Source organism: Arvicola amphibius, chromosome 3 (genome assembly GCF_903992535.2).
Source record: "Arvicola amphibius chromosome 3, mArvAmp1.2, whole genome shotgun sequence".
Classification (NCBI taxonomy): Eukaryota; Metazoa; Chordata; class Mammalia; order Rodentia; family Cricetidae; genus Arvicola; species Arvicola amphibius.
Genome location: NC_052049.1, coordinates 187463107 through 187476169, shown reverse-complemented (window position 1 = coordinate 187476169; position 13063 = coordinate 187463107). Strand labels below are relative to the sequence as shown.

The following is a 13063-nucleotide window of genomic DNA, read 5'->3' as shown; positions in this document are numbered from 1 at the left end:
TGCGAAGTAAGTCACACATCAAAACTGACATTTTTCCTATTTGTTTTCAGCTCGCAGGTGATTCACTTGGGTAGAACAGAACCCGACAGCTGTTTGCAGGAGCTTTCTCAGGGTCTGTGGGAAACGAGAAGTCTGACAGGTCGGAAACCCTCACCCTTAGAATCCACATTTGTCAATGGGGCGTTTCCTAGGGACATGTTTATCCCACAACAGCCTGGGCCAGGTGGCTGGAGGGACCAGGGGGACTTGGCAGGGACCACCGAGCCCCACACCAGGTGAGCCAAGCCACCTGCTCTTCGGTTTGCCTGGAGTATTGCCATGACTGCCAAGTCTTCACCGGAGCCAGCTCCTGGTGTGTGGCCAAACCTGTCACTGTGCTGCCTGCCTGGCTTGGCTGTGCACCGGGAGGACACCAGCTGGGTGAAAGGTCACCCAGAGAAGCCTCGCCCACAGTTGGCACCTGATCCAAGAGATGAAAGGTCATTTGAATTGAACTGGTCACCTTGACTTTCCCGGGACATGACATCAAGCCACAAGAAAGAGGACTCAGTCCCCTGGAGGACGCGTCACCTCCAGGCCCATCGCTCCTGGAGAATTATCTTTTCTGAGATGAGAGCCGTGAGCTTTTGGTGGTGCATAACTGCATCCAGACTTCATTCACAGGGAGGCTACACTCGCTGAGGTATGGTGAGGGGGAGGTTCTGTTTTCCTCCTTCCTTGGGTCTACTCTGGTCCTGGCTAGAACAGCGGGGAGGGCCCAGAAGTGGGAGGCTGTTTCATCCTGCCGGTGCTGTAGAGTCCAAGTAATCTTCCCCGGGCTCCAGGGGGAGCCCCTTGGCTCATCACTAAAGAAACCCAGGTCTTCCTTAACAACCATGTGTTGAGGAAGGGCTACACCCACTTCCACAAGCAGGGCTGAGGAGATGGTATGAAGGGCTGTGGTGTCCACCTCTGTACCTCAGCTTCTTTAATTACATCTCAAATGTCAAATTACATTACACAGCTTAATATCTAGCTCACAAAATGTGTGTGTGTGTGTATAAGCACATGTGTGTTTGCATGTGTGGAAGTGCATGTGTGTGTGCATGCATATGTGTGTTTGCATGTGTGGAAGTATATGTGCATGTATGCACACACATATATGTTTGTGTGTGGTGAGTACGTGTGTCTCATGTATATGACTGTGTTCCTGCATGTGGAAGCAAAAGGACAACCTCAAGTGTCTTTTCTCAGGCACCATCCACCTTTCTTTGAGGCAGGATCTCTCACTGGCCTGGAATCCACCAGACAGACTAGGCTGGCTAGCCAGTGAACCCAGGGACTTGCCCGTCTCTGCCTCCCCAGTGCTGGGATTTCAAAGTGCTCAGTTTTTTATGTGGCTCCTTGAGGACTGAATTCAGGTCCTCACGAGAGCATGGCAAGCAAGCGTGCACCCTCCGGATGGAGCTGTCTCTCTACCCCTGACCTGGAGATTTTACCAAGGCCAAATTAAGGGTAGAGGATGGAGCCCCAGAGTCTGTTTCTAAAGGGAAGTCTGGCTCGGTAACACTGGCCTGGGAGGAGCTAGTGGCAAGCACTATTTGCCTTTCTTAGACCCCTCACAGGCTCAGATGTTCCCATGGCAACAGAAGCAGCAGCTTCCTTCCCCCTCCTGCTTACTCTCACCTCCCTTCTCCCCTTCGATGGCCAGGGCTGTTTTCCCTTCAACTCTGGGTGGAGATGACAGGCAATTCCTTGAGCCCCATCAATACTGCTTGGCTCTGGTCACCTGCCTGGAGGCTCCATCTTGATCGCAGCTGAGGCCACCAGTCTGTTCCAAGGAGATGTCGGGAAGACACACCTGGAAGATGTAAAGAGTCTGGCTCATGCCTACCTCGAAGTGGATCTGCTCTGAGATCAGGCAGTGTGCGTGACTGGCACCCTTTGACAGCATCACATGACCTCACTCCCTAGCTCAGGACAGCCTTCAGTCACCAGCCCCCACCACAGTCCTGCAGGGTAGTTTATATCGTCAATTCATTTTTGATTAGGAAGCATAAACACAGGGAAATTAAGCCATTTGTTTAAGGTCTCCTGGCATGCCAGAGCCATGAGTGACACACTGTAACCTATGAGCATTCTCAGCTCAACTTCCATGGGTTGGATTTCCTCACAGAGATTTGAAATTGGAAGTTCCATATTCCAAAATAGACACAGCATTCCAGATCCTTCGTGGATTATACCTCTCAGCAGAGGCCCACAGGATACACAGAGGTGTCATAGCTAATCTACCATACAGGCCTTTGCAGGGTTGGGTACCCCAGCTTCTGCTGTTCCTGCCTTCTTCCCTCTTCATCCACTTGGCAACAGCACCGTTCCCTCTTTCTGGAACTTTCTTCAGTCAGTACAATGAAAGGAAGAAGTGGGTAAACGGAAACTGTGTGTGTGTGTGTGTGTGTGTGTGTGGTGTGTGTGTGTGTGTGTGTGTGTGTGTGTGTGTGTGTATCTGAAGCACGTTTGCGCTGCTATCTGATGGTTGGCTTTTTTGTTTGTTTTGTTTTGTTTATGTCAAAGGCTTAATGTAAGCGGACCCAGTTTTCACCGGGGGCTCCAACTGATGTGGACAACGTATTTTACAGGCCATAGAGATAGCTCGTCAGAAGAGAGCCTGCTGCACAAGCGTAGGGCCTGAGTGTGGATCACCAACATCCACGTAGGAAGCTGGGTCCTGAATCATGTGACTGTCATCACAGTGCTGTGGAACATTGGAGACAGAAGGATCCAGAGGGCTTGCTATCCAGGGCTAGTCACCGTCCACTAAAATCAGTGAGCTCCAAGTTCAATGATAGACCCTGCATCAAAAACTAGGTGGAGAGTCACTGAGGAAAACCTCTAATGCTGACCTCTGGCCTCTACATTTGGGTGTATACATGTAGGCACACATACACACACACGTACACACACACACACACACACAAAAGCAAGATGTGCTTTAAAAGCCAACAACAAAAGCAAACGTCAAACCCATTCTGGGCTGCATCCTGGCCTTGGCCTTAAAATAGCTCTAAGTCCGTGAGGACAGTGTGTGCGCACAGCCAGGATTTCCTGAGACCCTCCTTTTCCTCTTTGCCTTGGTGCCGGTTCCCCACCCCAACCCATTTGTATCTGTGGGAATGTTCTAGAAGGTAGTATCATTCAGGCTCCAGATAGACACAAGTTCAGACTCCAGCCCAGCCACGACTTTCTCTGCAGATGCCGGGCAGTCACTCCAGCACCAGGATTCTGTCTGTGATACCTGTGAAGGTATGAAAAGTCCTGGCAAGGTGATTGGGTGACAGAGAGATGGAGGAGAGCCCTTCCCCAAGGCTGGATAGAGGACCCTAGTCCCTTTGTCTGTGCACTGCCTTCCTCCCAGGCCCCATTCCCACTACTTGGAGCTCTCCCTATGAGCCAGACAAGCTGGTCCCTCTAGAACTTCTTTGTCTACCTACCTGAAAAGCACTGACCAGATTTGGCTCTCAACTGGTGACATTTGTCCAGACACAGTGGCTCAGAGACACTTTGGGACAGCTTGAGCCCAACATCTGTCACTAGGCCAGAGACACCCAAGACCATGAGCTTGCTTAGGGTGCCATAAACTGTCCAACTCCCGAAGGGGACCAATGGCTGTCACCTGGGCAGCAGCAGTCGGGGCCCATGCGAGAAGATTTTTGCTTTGAACTTAAGTCATGCTATTGTCCAGGTGACTGGTTAGCCAATCTGTGTACCCACTGCCTCTGCAGGCCCCCAACAAGCAGGAGGTATGCTTGGGGCTAAATGCAGAGCCCACAGTCTCCCTCCCTCTCTCCTGCCGCTGGAGCAGACACAGGGTGGCCAGCGCCAGGGTCCAGAGATGAGGATTCCACTCCTCTCTGCTCATGGCTCACATTTAGCCCAGTGTGAGTCCTTCCCCAGCTGCACACTGGCTCAACGGCTGTAATGAGCTGGCCTCCCTGTACCCTAAAGGATGGTTCCGAGGGCAAGGAGGGAATGAACACACAGCTTGGGGAATGGTTAGTTTTGTGCCTGGATGGCACCACTAACTGTTTCACAAAGCCCATGAGAAATGGTGAAGGTTAAAGTTCTGTATATGTGAAGATGAGGACCGAAGATGTGGCAGGAAATAGCTCCCCACACCCCCGTGTGGCGTTCAGTCCTAGTCTGCATCACTGCCTCTCCCCCATGCCCAGAGGACATTGAGGCGGGTACTCAAGCAGGGAGGAGCAACATGCTCCAGGAGCAGGTTCCACATGGCTAGGGATCCCCCATAGGGCTCCACATGGCTAGGGCTCCTCATAGGGCAAGTCAGTCAGGGGCCTGGATCCTGCTGGAAGCTTCCAATAGTGAATGTCAGAGATGGACGGCCCCTCTGAAGTTTATTCTGATCATGACCAGGTCTGCTCTGTCTCCCTGTTCCCGGATGTGGCCTTGTTTTCTTATGTAACCCAGTCTTGCTGTTTTCCCTGGCACCTGGGCTACCACATTGGTAGCTGAGGTTACCGCTCTCTAGGAGGGCAGGTGGAGGGGGCAAGCAGCATATGGCCATTGGCTATGGCCCTCCCTCCAGGAGCCAACTTGGAGCAGCCCATTTCCTGCGCCACTCTGGCTTTGCTGGCTGAAAACTGAGCACTTCCTGGGTAAAAAGCCTGGATAACGTCAAACTGATCCCTAACCCTGAGGACGGAGCAGACTCCCCTCCTGCTTAGTTGTGCATGCTAGATAATAACTCATAGGCTCAAACAGTGATCAGTCTTGAGCCCTCTGCCTGGTCCCCTGCCCCCTTCCCTCCCTCTCCTCCTACAGAGAAACACTAGATAATAACTCATAGGCTCAAACAGTGATCAGTCTCGAGCCCTCTGCCTGGTCCCCTGCCCCCTTCCCTCCCTCTCTTCCTACAGAGAACCGCTTGTTTAGTTCCCATATTGCCTTCCAGTTATTTCTTTATGTAAATTCAAACATGTGTTTTTGTTTCGCCACGTCCCTGAGATACACAAAGGGTTGAATGTGGTGTTTCCCATGTCTGCAGGGGGCTGGGAAGAGGCAACTGGCAGCTGGAGCTGGCAAGAAAGGATTGTTAGCCAGCATAGGGAGCAGGGAGATGCAGTCTCCCAGAGTGAGGACAAGAGGGGAGCCGGGGAGAAGAGAGGAGGAGGAGGACAGAGGGCCTGCTCCTGCATAGCAGGGGTCTCAGGGGGAAAACAGCCCCTCAGACATGCTAACCCTCAGGCAATGACCTCTCAGAAGTCCCAGGGTAAGGAGGCCTGTGGAGTCGACAAGTCAGCCGAACAGACCTAGAGCAGTCTACAACCACTATGGAAATCAGCATTGCTGTTTCTCCTAAGACAAGAAAGAGAGCTACCGTGTGACCACCCCAGGTGTGGTCCCCACAGGAATCTAGATCAGCACACCCAAGGACTGAACAACAGCCAGGAAATGAACCAGCCCAGATGTCTGTCATCAGATGGACGAATACAGAAAGCACGGCACGCGGGCACAATTGTGATGGACGGAAACACGTATCATCATGCTAAGTGTAAGAAGCCAGACACAGAAAGACAAATACCATGTGCTTCTTTCACTCGTACATTTACATTCATATGTGCGTGTTTGTATGCATGTATGTGCATGTGTAGGTCATGAAGCTAGAAAGGGGGCCATGGAAAGGGAGAGGGTAAGGGAGACGGTGATGGGATGAGTCTGCCTTGATCATGATGCTGGGATGAAGGAGGAAGCTGAGCGGGACACAGGGAGGGACTCGGGCTAAGGACAACAGAAGTCGGGGGAGATTAACCAAGGCAAAGGATGCTGACATACATGTATGAAAAAGCCATCACGGAACCCATCCCTTTGTGTGCTGACTTTTAAAACAAGAAAGGAGAGGAAGCTGTGTGGTGGCCAGCAGGATGGAGGGGACCTCATGCTGAACATAGCAGTTTGTCCCACGGTCACCAGGGGTGACCTGCTGGACATCTTTCCGTGTCACTGATACTGTGGGGTTTCCACTGTTCACGCTCTCCCAGATTTTCCTCTTCCCCCCAGCACTATTGCTAACTCGAGGATGAGGATGGCTGCTGCCCACTCCAGCAGGGGTCATGACAGGCCCTGGTGGGTAAATAGTGTCCCCAGCCTGCTTCCCTTCAATCCACACATATACCTCAAACCCCTGTACATCCTGCCAGCACGCAGGTGCTCTTTCACACCCTTCTGAGGACAGCTAGGGGTGTCACATTTGCGTTCTGACTCTTACCCTGTGCTCTTGTTTCTCCCTTTCCCCATCCTGCCTGGATCCTGGGTCATGGCCTCGTGCCTGACCATCTCCCCCAAGCTCTGATTTGCTCACCATATATGCAGCGCCCCAGCTCCATGTTGTGCCTCTAACTCCCTGAATGTGTGAAATGATGGAGACAGCTGAGGGATAGCACAGCACGCAGCAGAAGATGCACTAGCAAATTTCACAGGTCTACCTGTGCAGGGCACAGAGCAAGTTCGAACCTGCACCACGAGGTCTATCCTGCCCACTCTTTTTGGTTGCCTCTCTTCCGCAGTTCCTCTGTGGTGCCTGAGCCCTCAGCCCCACAGCGTGCCCCTTCTGTTGTGTTTATCAGTCTACCCTGCTCTGCATGAACCTGTTACCCAGAAATTCCTTAACACTCTGTACAGGGACCTCACATCGAACTCTCCGATACCATTCCAGTGTTTTTGTTTCCGTGTTCAATTGTCCCAGTGGGGTTTGGGGGAGAAGGGAGCGTGTCCTTAGCCACCCTCAGCTATAACATGCATATTCTGCAATGAGAATTACTTCATGAGAGTAAATTGCCAAATGTGGGGTTATTGGACCACGAATGAGGGAAGTTTCTGAAGCTGTGGATATGTTTGCCAGCTGGTCACCAGGCTAGAAGTGGATGAGAGGGAAGGCATCAGGGGTGAGCGCTCACTTCCGCCAGACTGCCTAATGAAGAGACCTTTCTGGGTCTAGAAACATAACCCAGTCAGTAAAGGGCTCACTACTGCAAGCACAAGACCCTGAGTCTGAGCCTCAGAAGTCACATAAAAATGCCAGGTGTGGTGGAAGGCACTCATGACCCCAGCAATGGCAAGACAGAGATGTGAAGGTCCCTGAGGTTCACTGTCATAGCCAAGCTAATGAGAGACCCCGTCTCCAAGAAACTGACAGCATCCCTAAGAGTGACAGCTGAGGTTGCCCTCTGGCCTCTACACGTGCACACAAACATGTATGCACACACACATGCATGTCTTAAAATTTTAAGGAGATTGCTCTGACCCTTAATCTCCTCATTAGTAAACTTGGAATGCTGTTTTGAGGCAAAATCAACACAAAAGGAGGCAGTGGGGCAGAACTGTGCAGAACATCTTCCCAAGTGCAGGCTTTAAGGGGGGCTTGGTGAAAACTAACAGCAACAGTACAGACAGTGGCCTCGAAGAACTGTGGGCTCCACTGCTTGGGCAGGCATTGCTCCCCATAACCATTATCACTAATTGTCATCATCCCTGCTGCGATCCTGCACGGACACGAGGTGGAAGCCTTCCTGTGTCTCCCTGTCATGATTCCCTTGGAGATGGCGGGGTCCTGCACAGACATGAAGCTGCTTGATTGGATGATCGGTCCTGGGTTCCTACCTCAAACCCAGACTGAGCAGAGATAAGATGTGCTCCTCTTTCTGAGCTCTAGCATGTATAAGCACCCGTGGAAAAGATTAAACAAACAAACAAACAACCAGCTGGTACTGTGGGGAGAGGGTGGCTCAGCGACTGAGCCCTTGCAGAAGGCCTGGATTTAATCCTTAGGCCTACCAAAGGACAGTCCCTGGTCCTTATTCTAGGCCAAAGCCCAGAATTTAATTTCTTCCTCATCTGGCACAGAGGTTCTTATGGCTTCTCTTTCCTGTTTGACTCGCTCATCAGAAATCTGCCGCGAAGCTGCTCCAGGGAGGCAGACCCTGGCCTCAGCCTCATGCTGGTCTGGGCCCAAAATGCCAGAAAACAAATGTTTCCTGTGCACCCAGCTGAGAGGAAGCCCTGGATGGTGCTCACCAGCAGACTCCAAAGCCATTGGCTCGGACACGGTGGCCTGGTGGTGTCAGGAAGCATACGAGATAAGAATATTTTTTTTTAAAGAACAGTTCAATGGCACGGGGGCAGATTGAAAAATGCGCACTTCCAGAACGAAGGCCAGCCAAGTGAGGTGGTCATCCAGGGGCCAGTACCATGAAAGGTCACGGAGGCAAGGTTCAAGCAGAGAGGAATGAGGCTACATGGGGTATGAGGGGGGAATCTTTTTGTTGTTGTTGTTTTTGCGCTGATGCGTGGGAGCCCAACTCAGGTCCTTGAGCCCTTAGGGACTGAGACATGCCCCAGACCCAAATTTAAGTCTTTGTTCTGTGAGCTCACAAGGTTTTTAAGGCCCCCTAGTGAAATTTCCCTTATAGCTATTGTATATTTCAATTACAAAATTTCTACTTGGCACCTTAAAAATAAGTTCTATCTGTTTATTTAAGTTATTTACTTGGTGGGACATTATTCCGATGTTTCCTTTTTATTCTTTGGACATTGTTTCCTTTAATTGTTTGGATAATTTATAGTAGCTAATTTAAAGTCTTCATCTAAAAATCCAACATATAACCTAGGCAGGTCTCTCTATTGATCATGCCCCTCCTCCCAATTTTAATGTTTCATGATTCTTAAAAACAAAAACAAAAACAAAAACCAACCACTAGAGTAGGTAGTAGAAATGTTGTAGCACTATTTTGTTTATAATCTAACAAATAAAGCTTTCCTGAAGCTCAGAGTGCAGAGCTAACTCACTAGTCAGACACAGAGGCCAGGCGGTGGTGGTGCACGCCTTTAATCCCAGCACTCAGGAGACAGAGGCAGGCGGATCTCTGTGAGTTCAAGGCCAGCCTGGAATACCTAGATTGAACTTGTCAGAGAAACAAAGCTCACACAAAATGCTGGGATCCCATGCCTTTAATCCCAGCACTAGGGAAGCAGAGAAAGGAGGGATAAGGCTGGGGGAGAGAGGAATATGATGTGAGAGAAGAAAGGAGCTCAGGTGCAGTCTGAGGATTCAGGCTGAGACATAGTCTGAGGTTTAGAAGAGACAGCAGTCAGAGGATTCATAGAGATAGGATCGCCCCGTTCGGTCTGAGGTTTCAGAGGTAAGAACTCGAGTGCCTGGCTGCTCTGCTTCTCTGGTCTTTCAGCATTAACCCCTATATCTGACTCCAGGTTTTTATTACTAAGACCAATTAGAATTGTGTTACAAAACATATCAAATATAAAAAACAGATCCTTCCCTACTTAGGACTCCTTTTTAAGAAAAAAGATTTGTTTATTTTCATCATATGTGTTGGGTATTTTGCCTGCATGCATGTGTGTGTATATGTACCTACAGAGTCCCCTACAACTGGAGCGACCATGTGGGGGTTAGGAATTGAACTTGGGTCCTCTGCATGAGCATCCAGTGCTCTTAACCACTGAGCCATCTTTCTAGGGCTTCTTATTGCTACCGCTGGGCTTGTTGTTGCTGCTACCATTTTTGTCTTGTGGCCCCCGTAGATTACTGAGATGCTCTGTATTTTCTGTAGTGACGGACCACTGGATAGTCTGCTGGGTCCCCTCAGCTGTCAGCTAATGAGAGTGATTGCTTTGAGTGTGTTAAGCCCACAGGTCCTTCACCCTTGTCCAGGGGCTCTGTGTGGCCTGAAGCATGCCTTCACCTCTGCCTTCACTTTCTTTCTTTGCTTGTAATAAGCTTCATGGAAGGATAGGGCTTTCCCACACATATACACACACATACACATTCACACGCACATGCACCCTCCCCACACATACAGAGGCCCAGTGCCTTCCTGCATCTGATAACACTTTATAGATCTCCAGACAATGCCAAAGCTTTATCTTCATCATAAATTTTGGCCAGCCTTATTTGTATCAATGTTTTATTTCTAAAATTTTTATTAGATTTTTATGTTAAATTTTAATTTATTATGTGTGTTTTCCCTGCACGTATGTTTGTACACCGCTGTCATACCTGGTGCATATAGAGGTCAGGAGAGGGCACTGGATCCCCAGAACTGGAGTTGCCAATGGTTATGAACCACCGTGAACTTTTATTTTTTTCCAGGACAGAGTTTCTCTGTGTAACAATCCTGGCTGTCCTGGAACTTGCTTTGTAGACCAGGCTGACCTCGAACTCACAGAGATCCGCCTGCCTCTGCCTCCCGAGTGCTGGGATTAAAGGTGTGCACCATAGCTGCTGGTTTACCATGGAATTTTTTAAGACACTCCAAACCCAGTCTCAGGATTTGCTGCAGCTCAGATGCTGACTTTCTCTTCTCACCTTCTGGTTTTTGTCACGATGAGCCTCCATCTCCCCTACCACTCTGTTTAAAATAAAGGACATACCAAAGTGTCTGCACATAACCAGGCAGTGGTGGCTTTGATGCGCTTGATGCTATTGGCCAAGTGAGGCTGCTTTGTCTCATTTGGTTGGTGAGACAGAGCCAGCCCCTCTATTGGCTTCACACCACCAGAGCTCCTGCTGCAAGGTGGCATCTACACAAGTCAGCTCAGCATGGGTTTCTCCTGACACTGCAGAGACATCCTGGGCTGAGGAGCAAAGAGTTCTTAGTATGGACGCTGACACTCGCCCTTCTCTGAGATCCTAAGTCCTGGGATTGGGGAGAGAGCAAGTGAACTCGGGCTCAAGGAAGCAGTGTCTACAGACAGACATTGGTGGCCCCACAGAGGTATTGTTCCAACTCTACAAAAGAAGCTAAGACCTTGTCCTCGGCATAGCAATTCTCAGGCCACCCGGCAGCCTCTGGAGTGACCCAGATGCCATACCCCTGCCAATTCTCCGTGCCAGGGCCGGTTGGCAAGGAGCTTGGCCAGCAGCAGATGGGGAAAGGGGCAGAGGAGAGAACATTCTGGACCATTTTTGCACAGTCACATTTTCTAACTTAGACTTTTTAATAATCCATAGGCTTTAGCAACCAAAGACTTGCTTGCCCTGGCCAAACTCTAGCATGAAGCAAATTCTCGCAGCTGTACGGTAAATCCCTACAAGACAGCACTCACCATGGAAACGCTGACACAGCCCTTTGTTCCCCCTGGGAATTAAACTCCTCATTTCAGTGTGGTTTTCTTTATTTTTCAGCTGGAACCATTTACGAGCCCAGGAACATGGCTCATCTCGATAGAAGACTAAATGCTGCCCCCGTCAGGCCCTAGGTGGAAGTGTCCTTCGCTCACTGCCAGGGTTTGGAAAACCATGGCAACCCAGGAAAGAAAATCCTGCGAGATTTTTCCTGTTGCCTAGGAAAAGGAAGGAGGGGAAGTAGAAGGGGAAGGGAAAGAGGGGGAAGGACGAAGGGAAGAGGAGGAAAGGGAAGAGGAGGGAAGGGAGACACTCGAGGGCATGCTATTAAAATAACAGCCACCTTGAGCAGCTTGAGACCAGGCCCTTGGAGGAATTCCGGGACCAGCAGAATAGAAGCTAAATAGAGTCTAACAGAAGATTTGTTGACTCCTGTGCCCGATGGAAACTTTGCAACGGGGATTCCCAAAAGTGTGTACTGCAGACAAGCATCCCAGAGAGTGCAATTCAGAATAGGGTGTAAGTCCCTCTGGCCACAGAGTGGCCAGCTTCCCGGCTCCCTCCCAGGACGCCTAACTGCCTGGTTCCACCCACAGTACACTCTAATTGCCCTAACTGCTGGGCTCTGCCCCCCATCCTACAGAGTAAAAAGCCCGATCTCTGGATATTAAATTCCACCAGTCTCCATCCTGGAAAGCTCCAAAGCTCCACCCTCTTCCCAAGAAACTATATAAGTCCTGAGTCCTGTTCAGTTTGCTGCTGTTTCTCGCACTAGCAGAGGCAGTCAGCCTCCTGGTTTTCCCCTCTCAGTAAAGCTCTTGTGTGCCGTTTGTTGTGTGGTGTGACTTTGTGGTATTCCTTGCCTCCCAGCTGCTGGGATACTTTTCTATCAGAGCTGCGATGCTTACATTTGGTTCTGTGACTCAGACTCCCTTGGAGCCAGTGCTCCCCCTGGTGGTCTGAGTCCTACTGGGACCCTGCTTTCCAGTGCACTGGGAGCAATTTGGTGAGTTCCTCCTTTGGTTGGTATAGATATTTCCCTGAGTCTAAAGAAGTGACTGTTTTGAGTGGCCAGGAACCCCTCTAATACTCTTGGAAGCAGAGGTATCCCCCACCACAGTCTTTAAGGCCATGATTGGCCCTCTTCACCTGACCCCATGCACCTACCCTTGGAGCTGCAATCCTGCAGTGTCCTTAGGCCAAACCAGGTTGGTGTGCCTCTTCCCGTCCTCTTCTCCCACCTTCCCCCTGGAGCTGCCCCAGTCCCACAGTTCCTTTAGGCTCCCATGGCTTCAGTGACCTCATTCTACCCTTTCCTGTGGACCCCTCCTCCTGGAACTCGGATTTTCTTATCACCTCTCACTTCTCCAAAAGCCCTGGTGCCACGCTCTACCAAGTCTCTCTACTGGCTTAGCCAGGCTAAGCCCCTGGCCCTGGCTGAGTGTGATGACAACCCCCAAATGGCTTGGTTCTCATTCACTCCTCCCTGAGTCCTGGGATGCTCACAACTAAGGCTGCAGTGACATTTTCCTTCTCTGTCATCCATGGGGATGTGTCTTCCATACCTTTCATCCCCTTTGGGCTGCCTCTTAGAAAACCTCCAGCCTCTCCACCTGACTCCCAACCTGAAGATTCCTAAATTTATTTGCTTTTGCAATCAAATTTGGCATCAATGTCCCTTAGATAATCAATCCAAATGGCCACCTAATGGTACCTTAGATCCTAATATTATTTGGGACTTTTACAAATACTGTGAGTGATTGGGGAAATAGAAAGAGAGTCCCCATTCCTGATTTCTTGGCTTCAAGATCTGTTTGTTTTGTCTAATCACACACACACACACACACACACACACACACACACACACACACACAGTGTAAATGTCCTGTTTTTTAAGTTACCACAGGTCTGTAAGTTTGTTGCAAA

The 13063-nt window shown here is 50.1% G+C and overlaps 1 long non-coding RNA gene across 1 annotated transcript; it reads left to right on the top strand.

The window, feature by feature from the left end:
- Nucleotides 1-509: 509 nt before the first annotated feature.
- Nucleotides 510-5578, top strand: LOC119810394. The gene is made up of 2 exons (XR_005284743.1): nucleotides 510-682; nucleotides 2554-5578. It is a non-coding gene; the product is annotated as an uncharacterized LOC119810394 (long non-coding RNA).
- Nucleotides 5579-13063: the final 7485 nt, after the last annotated feature.